The sequence below is a fragment of the Peromyscus maniculatus genome, chromosome 4 (assembly GCF_049852395.1).
Source record: "Peromyscus maniculatus bairdii isolate BWxNUB_F1_BW_parent chromosome 4, HU_Pman_BW_mat_3.1, whole genome shotgun sequence".
Taxonomy (NCBI): Eukaryota; Metazoa; Chordata; class Mammalia; order Rodentia; family Cricetidae; genus Peromyscus; species Peromyscus maniculatus.
In genome coordinates, this window is record NC_134855.1 from 62,528,642 (window position 1) to 62,537,509 (window position 8,868).

Consider the following 8,868-nt stretch of genomic DNA (forward strand, 5'->3'; position numbering starts at 1 on the left):
GGGTGCTGGGGTCGGGGGAGGTAAAGGGAAGGGGATGGGGATGGAAACATGAGGGAAAGGGATGGTCAAGTTGGGGGAGGGACAGAGAGGGAGAGCAATGAAAGAGATATCTTGATAGAGGGAGCCACTATGGGCAAAGGGGAAACCTGGTGCTAGGGAAATTCCCAGGAATCCATAAGGATGACCCCAGCTTAGACTACTAGCAATAGAGGAGAGGGTGCCTGAACTGGCCTTCCCCTGTAATCAGATTGATGAATACTCTGTCATCATAAAGCCTTCATCCAGTAACTGATGGAAGCAGATGCAGAGATCCACAGCCAAGCACTGGGCCGAGCTCCTGGAGTCCAGTCGAAGAGAGGGAGGAGGGATTGTATGAGCAAGTGGGGGCTCGTCAAGATCATGAAATCCACAGAGCAACTGGCCTGAGCTAGCGGGAGCTCACAGACGCTGGACTGACAGGTGGAGAGGCTTCATGGGATCGAACTAGGCCCTCTGAATGTGGGTAACAGTTGTATGGCTTGATCTGTTTGTGGGGGTCCTGGTAGTGGGACCAGGATTTATCCCTGGTGCATGGACTGGCTTTTCGGAGCCCATTCCCTATAGTGGGAACCCTTGCTCAGCCTTGATGTAGAGGGGAGGGCCTTGGTCCTGCCTCAACTTGAAATGCCAGGCTTTGTTGACTCCCCATGGGAGGTCTTACCATCTCTGAGGAGTGGATTGGGGGTGAGATGGGGGGAGCAGGAGGAGGGGAGGGAGGGGGAACTGTGGTTGGTATGTAAAATGGAAAAAAATTAAAATAAAAAAGTAAGTGACTGATAATGAACTTGTCCTACCAAAATGGGAGATTTGGCTATTAGAAGTACTGACACTCTGGTTTAGAGAGGGAAGAAATTGCTTCATGACAAATTACCCCTGCTTCCAAGATTCAGATTTCATTTTCTCCTTCACACTGGTTTTGAGCTGGAAAACTGCACCTGTTTCTCATGAGCACCCCCAATCCTAAGCTAAGAGACACCCCACCAGGGATGTCTCTAGAGCGAACATTCTGATGCCGATGTCTGATTCTTTGTCTCAGGCATTGTCTAATAGGAATATTAGACAGGCCACAAATGTGATTTTAGTTTTGTAAGCAGTCCATGAGGAAAAAAGGAGAGAATCCCATTTTAATAATGTTTCCTTTATCTTAGTATATCCGGATTATTATTTTAACAGGTAACTGTTGTGAGCTGTAGTGGGTAGCCATTCCAGCTTTGATCTGGAAGTTCCAACCTCCATTGAGGCTTTGGTAACTGTCACACCTACAAGGCAGGGCGGAGCGAGGACCCTGAAGACCCGAGATGTGGATGCTCCGGCTCTCTTGGTTCCTGGACCCTGGACGCTGGAGGTAGACCAAGCAGAGTTCTCCAGAGAACATCGCCGGACTGCGCTACACCTTTCCCGGACCCTGTAACCGATCCCTTCACTTGTAAGTTACCCCACAAAATAAACCTCCCTTTTAACTATTTGGAGTGGCCTTAATAATTTCACCAATATTGAGCTGTGCAACAAAATCCTCATAAGGTTCATCTGCCTTTTGTCTCACAGTGACCATCCCAGGGAGTTTTGGATCTAAAGAAGGAAGGTGTTTCCACGCTCCCAAACCTATTGCAGATATTACTATTAACACCCCCTTGTCCAGCTTTAAATATTCTGATACTGCAATGTGCGTTCCTGTACCCATTAGCATATCCAAAGTTAAGGTATCTCCCTTTTTTCCTCCTAATCTTTCAGATAAACTAGCAGCCTCCTTTTTAGCCAATTCTTCATATTCTACTTTCCATGAAGAGGAAGTTCCCTCCTGTTAAGCAAGCTCTCACCACCTAAAGCCAGTCCTATGGTGCCGTCCATCTACCTGTGAGCCCCTCTACCAAAGTAACTGTGTAAGGGGAAGTGGGACCAGTCTGCTGTGGCCTGTTTTATTTCTTTCAAGAGTTTATAAGGAATAGGTTCCCAAGTTGAACTGTCTTCCCATTCACTATCAGATATCACAGGGAATCAGGACAACTGTTCACCCAACTGGTGAGCCTCCTGGAGAGCACCTCAGAATCCAATTGCAGGAGAAGGGAGCCTAAATCTTCTGGGAGCCCGATAAGACTTAGATAAAGAGGCCCCCAAAGAAGGCCAATCTGTATTACAATACTTTGTAGCTTCCTCCTCAAGGTCAAAGGTATCCCCAGGACCTGAAAGATCTTCTGGCTCATTTTCCTCCAGATCATCTTCTTCTTCCTCCATGAGCTTACTGTCTTGTAAAGGGAACAGTTTGAGCTGAGATCCTTTTAGAGAACTCCATAAAACTTCCTCTTTTTGATCCTCAGTTTAATATGCGGGTGCCAAAGTGACTTCCCCCTTCACTGGGGTCACAGAACCATGAACCAAATCTCACAAAGTAAATGTAGTAATAGGCATTTCAGTTTCCCCACGTTCCGAGAACCAAGTTTTAAGGTCATTGCCTACTCACCCCCAGACATTGGAGTCAAATGTTCCCTCTACAGGAAACTAAGGACAAACTTTCTGAATAAATTGTAAAAACTCCATGCCCTGACTAAAAGAAACTTTTAAACCTTTTGCTTTAACTATATGCTTAATAATATCTGCATAAAGAGCAAGTTCTTTTGAACCATGCTGTCAATTTCTGTTGGAACAGAGCACTCCTCAAGTTCTCTGATTACCTGTCCCTCCCTAAACCAGGAGCTCTCCTTATGGGTCTGTAGCACCCTTAGACAGGATTCTATCCCCTTCAGTCCCAATACATACCAACTTCAGGTCCCTCTTCATGGTGCCACTCTGCCAGGGTCCAGTCTAGTCTCCGGTTCAGGTCCTGAGACAGGGAAGGAATGTTGGCCCAAGGAAAACTTCTGGCTACCAAGTGGATTGCACTCAAGTGCCCCGAATAGCTCAGGCCATCTTTAAGTATAAATATACTTAAACAGTTTTTCTTACCAGGGTTACACGAACAGCTTTATTATTAGCTTTTATTTTTGACTTTAAGAAATATATCACAACTTAAGGAATACATTGTGTTCATTGTGAAAACTTCCAATTGTTCCCTTTATGCTTCCCCAAATACATCTTCCCACCCCCCTGCATAACCTTATTCTAGACATAGAGTTCAGCATTTTTGCAGGCTTAACTAAATATCGAGCCAGACACATACTGCTGTCGTAGCACTTATATCAGCTGGCAGCCACTTGCGGTTACAAAGTTAAAAAGTACTAGATATGGGCACAGTGCTTTAGGATGATATTCAAACCCAGACAATTCTTTCATGTATATAAGATATATTTTTGTACATTTTCCTTTTCTACAAGAGGGTCCCGTGTCTTAATCTCTCTGTAAAAGGCAGACCTTGATAAAGCACTCATTCCCATCTCACTCTACCATACTTTTTCCACCAATATATGGTAAAGATGGAGCTATCCATTCCTCCATCCCACATTTTGCATTGTAGTTTTCCCTCTTGGAGCATACCAGAGCCTACCAATGATTCCATGCTTGGTGTCCAGGGGAACTTACTCTCAACAGTCAGCACTATATGTATTTCTAGGATTTTTTCCCTAGTCTGTATATGCATGCCCTGCTCTCCTTTTCAGAACTGTGAGATATGGTTAATGTTCCAAGTGTTGTTTTCTCATATGTACCTAACTATCTCCATTGAGTCAGAAAAGTTCTCAGGGTTGGGAGTTGTAGTTAGTAATTCCAGATAAGAGATTTAAGAAGCATTAACCCCCCTGCTGATTCTTAGGGGAAAATATTTTAAAAGGAACAGAATTTCCAGGGAAAATTACAGCTATTACATATGTGACTGACAAAGGAAAACTAAAAACCACCCAATGAATCACCAATATATTGAGAGAGAAAAATGCCTGCAAGCTGCATGAATTTTGCAAATTCCTACTCTGTCCTATGGACTACTGGTCCTTGCCAAGTGAGATTCCATTTCCACAGGTGCCTTGCCCTGAGGAAACCCAATGGACACATAGTCATCTGCTGATCCAAGACTAGGCTGCTCAGCTCCCAACAGGTAACCTGTATAAAAATTTCAAATGAGATATAGTCACATTCTTTTTCTTAATTGGTGTCCTTGATACTCAGTGTATGTTTTTCCCTCACAGACCACCCTGTTGGCTAGGTCACATTTCCGTGGCTCATGGCTATGTGGAGTGAGAGCTACAGTGCCACAGAGTACAGGGATAACTCTTCCAAAGTATTTTATTTGAGGTGAAATGACTATTTTTGACTTTATCTAACTTTATACCCATAATCATTAGCATATATTAATTGTACAAGGTAAGGAATTTCACATTGGTCTTTCCATATGTGCATACAGCCTACTAATGTACTGTGATCACATTCACCCCTCTTTACTATTTCTCTGTATTCCTCCTCCTCTTCCCTTTTACATCCCTAATAGTTTTCCTCTCACTTCCAAACCCTGCTCCTTGCCTAAATCTCACATATGGGAGAAAACACCATGTTGGTCTTCATGGGACTGGCTTATTATTCTCGACACGATGATGTCAAGTTCCATGCATTTAGCTGCAAAAGAAAGAATTTAATTCTTTATGGTTGAATAAAACTCCATTGTGGCCGTATACCGTATTTCTTTGTCTATTCTTCTGATGATGGGTATCTGTCTGATCCCATACCTTGGCAATTTTGAGTGCTGCAGCATGGCCTTGACTGACTGCAGCCTGGTGACATGTTATGCTCTTTTTTTCTCTGTCCCTGTAACTTGGTCCAAAGACCTTCAGCATTTTCTGAACTTGCTGACACTTTACCCTCGCATTCTCACTGACTTCTAATACCACTCCCAGGAGGTAGAACCGTCTCTAAAATGATTTCCATCTTATAGATGAGGAAACTGAGTCTTGTAAGGGTTGGACTTTCAAGACTTCAAGTAGCAGCCCCTGGGGTCCAACTCCTCTGCTTCGAACTCTGCTTTGCTGGCAGCCATATGATGGGAGGTGTAGGGCTGCCCAGACTGGAATGAGAATGGGCTGTCAGGGGCAAGAGTGAATATCTGGTCACCTGAGGTATACAGGAGGTTCTAGGGTGGCCTTCAGGGGCCAGTGGAGGAGATTTTCATACTGGATGGAGGTGGGAAGGCAGGCTGAAGACACTTTGTGCAGCTCTGAGAATGCAGCATGCTCTCCTTTTCTAGGGGGAAAAGGGGCATGCACTGTTGTCCCCAGGGCTGGCGGGCTAGGATTTCCTCCTTTAGCTGTGTAAGGCTAGCCTTCCCCCAGGCTTGGTCCCCTTGTACAGCCCCTGGTGCTGATTGCGTTGATCTTCTCCCCTGGAGGACCCAGCCCCACATCCTCCCATTGTCAGAGCTGATAGAGTGCCTCATTAATTTAGACGCGTGTAAATATTTTTGGAAACATTGCTTTGCTGTCCTGAAGGTTGATAGGGCTGAGTATGAGCTGGCTGGGGTCTCATCCGCCTTTTCCTGACCTCCTTCCTGCTTCTGTTGTTTCCTGTCCTCTGCCTCTTGCCCAAATCCCTCATCACAGCCAGACAAAGGCCAGGGGGCTGTGGGGAGAAAGGCTTCCTCTTCAGGCCTTCTTGGGGTGGGAGGGGCAGACTGGGTGGCAGGGAGCACTGGGCAAAGCCCTTTCCCTCCCCGGGCCTTGCCTTCCTCCCCAGTGGACCCCGGTGTGTGGAATAGCTTAGTTGCCACAACCTTTCACCATCAAAGGCCACTTTGCTTGCTTTCCTGTTCTCCCCCCCCCCCCCCCCCGGTGAGCACTCTTTGGGGAAGGATTCTGTTTGTATAACCCACACCGTTTATTAAATAATAATGATTCTATCGTCTCAGTTTTTATTCAACAAAGGCCTGCTGAGCAGCAGGAGACGAACCAGAGCCACCGCGTGGACTTGCTAAAACCCAGGCTTGAGCCGCTGGTGCTTGACATTTAGAGGTTTGTTTTGTGAAGGAAACAGGGGCTGTACCATTTTTCCAAAGTATTTTATGAGATGCTGATGCTGGCCTCACTATACTACCCTCTCCCCCTTTACTCTCTTCTGTGTCCTGTGACCTCAACTTGGGGACCAAAGGCCTCCGTGAATTCAGGAGGCTTCCCCGGTCCAGGTTCCAGGAGCTCAGTCCTCACACATGGCCATCCTGTGGAAGGCCCTTGATTCCTTCGGAGGTTATCCACAGGGTGGTAATCTGACCCACATGGGTTTGTTAGAGTTGTCATATATGGGGTCCTGTGGGGGGAGAGGGGCACAAGGGTGGGGATTGCTGAGTAAGAGCACAAGTGGGGTGGGCAGAGAGACTAGGAAAGACTCCCAGATTCCTGCTGATGCCATTTTAATCCATCAGACAGGGCTTGGTGACATGCTTGTCATTCGGTGACTGAGAGATGCCTTCACTGTCCGCTTTTGACCTTGCTGGCAAGAAACCTACTCTACCAACCACTGTTGGAGGTGTTGCCACAGTCCCCAGAATCACAGGAAAATAGACCTGATTGGGTCCTGTGTCTTCATGACGAGACAGAGAAACTTGTTTAGGCTACAAAGCAAGCTGACAGATCATTCAGGCTGCAGCTGGGATCTCAAAGACCTCCATGAGGCCTCCACAGGCTACGCTCTCTTGAGCTGCCGGTTGCCGTGTGTTCTCTGCAGGCTGGCCCAGCTTTGTGGTGCTCATCAGACTCCCACTGCATGGTCACTCCCTCACCTCTAGCAAGTGCAGGGGATCAGAGACATGGTCTGAATTGTGCTCAGAGCCTCCCACGCATGCAGTCTGCCACTTGCTGAATTAACAGGCAAGAGGGGATTGGAGCGCATCATGCTGGGTCTCGGACTGGTGCACTGTTTCTGTCTTTGCCGTCCTGGAGCCCAGGGAGCCTGGAGAGTTTGGAATAGGGTCAAGAAGTTGGAAATGGTACCAAATGGTGGAATGAGATGGGGCAAGAGCTGTTGTCAGCAGGGGTGGGGTGGGGTGGGGGAGATTTGGCTTTAATTGCTGCAGTGGACCATTTGGTTTTGGTCGGATAAGGCGTGGGGCTGGGGTGGGGCCACTGCTGTTCTGTGGCCGAAGACAGTAACGGTGCAATATAGGACCCAGGTGGGTAGCCAAGTTTCAAGTTTCAGCTGGGTCCGCGCCCCCTCCCCTCAGACAACAAGCCAGCTGTGAGGGACACAGCTGTGACTGACTCTTGGGGAGGGAGAGAGAGAGAGAGAGAGAGAGAGAGAGAGAGAGAGAGAGAGAGAGAGAGAGAGAGAGAGAGAGAGAAGCCCTGTTGCCCTGGGTGAGTTCCCAAGCTGTGGAGTTCAAAGCAGACCTGTGAAGTCAGAGGCTGGAGCAGCGAGCTGGGAGGGAGGGGGTGAGAAGTCAGTGAGGGGCAAAGGAAGGCTATCCTTCCACTTTGATGTCCCAGCGCGGAGCTGGAGCCAGGTCTGGGTGGGGTCCCAACAGATGGCTTCAGCTTTCCTCCTCAACTCAAAGCTTTAGAGAGAGCCAATTAAGCACACTTTCCTGTCCTTTGGCCAGGATGTTTTTCTAGGTCCCTGATCCTACGACATGACAGTGTGAGTCCAGGGCACATACTACCCCACTACATACACCTAAGCAACTCTTCTGTATGCAGAAGTGTGTATCCAGTGTGCATTCCTACCCCACTACATACAAGAAATCACATTCCCCTACACACGTAGATGTGTATGCCTGTTGCGTGTGCAAGTAAGCACGCCCCTGTGAACACATGAGCTTATACACTCAGTGCCATTCACATCTGTAGTCTGTTCACAAGTACCCCTAGACATCACATTTAAGTGGCCTCACACTAAGTGCACATGACACTGTTCGTCATAGTGCAGGGCCAAGGCTCTCTCTGTTTTCTGTGTCAGGAGTCAGCCTGTGGGCAAGGTCGGGGAGGACTTCTGAACCCCTGACCCTAGAATTCTCACTCTCTCAGCAGTGTTCACTCTTTTCAAAAAGCATGGAACAGGTCCAAGGCACTTTTCTGCCAAGAGGTGTGTCTCTTTGACTCGTCACAATACCTGGCAGAAATTACCCAGGAGAGAGAAGTCCCCTAGGAAACCTGCTCATTTCTCTCCCCAGTTAGCTAGCCCTGGGAACTCTGGCCAACAAATCCTGTCTTAGCTTTTGCTTTACCAGATGGCTGCAAGTAGATTATTTTGGGTTAGTTTTGCAAAAAGTTGCCCTTGCTGTTATAGTAGAATGGCCCTGGGGTGAAGACTCAAGTTGTTATCACCCCCTAAGCACATTCCTAATGCTTTAATTCAACAGACATTTATTAGCGGCTAAGCAGAGAGGTTGGATGACAGACAGCTAACTGTCCCAGGGCTGGGGTATGTGTAGTTTATGGGTAGCCTCTGAGTCCTGGAGCACATAAAGGTCAGTTCTGATTACCAATCTTGCATCTTCTATAATGGATAGTGAAATGGGAGACAGGGATGGATCAGCTCCAAGCTGGGTGAGGAGTGAGCCTGACCATCAGTGTTGGGATCACTTAGGCCACCTGGCTCCAGCTGGCTCTAGGCTGGGGGTTGGGTTTTATCAGTACTCCACCACTCCAGGCAGAGATCGTTAGCCCCTGCCGCGTCCCTGGCCCCCAATTCCCTCCCCTTTCAGAGAATTAAAGAAATGCATCCATATTCTCTCTCATGGAGACTGCTGGACTTGCATCCGGCTTGGAATCCAAGCAGGACAGCTGGGAGAGGTAGACAAGAAGTTGATTTCAAGGATATTGCTTGCCTCCATGCTTCCCTCCCTCTGTGTCCTCAGTTGCCTAGGGCTGCTTCTGGATCTTTCTGAAAGCAAGAAGGAAATATGTATATGATTGCTAGTGATGTCAG

At 47.5% G+C, this 8,868-nt stretch overlaps 1 long non-coding RNA gene across 1 annotated transcript; it reads left to right on the forward strand.

Moving 5' to 3' along the window:
* Window positions 1-227: 227 nt before the first annotated feature.
* Window positions 228-1,502, forward strand: LOC143272919 (uncharacterized). Its single transcript, XR_013050574.1, has 2 exons — window positions 228-459; window positions 1,213-1,502. It is a non-coding gene; the product is annotated as an uncharacterized LOC143272919 (long non-coding RNA).
* Window positions 1,503-8,868: the final 7,366 nt, after the last annotated feature.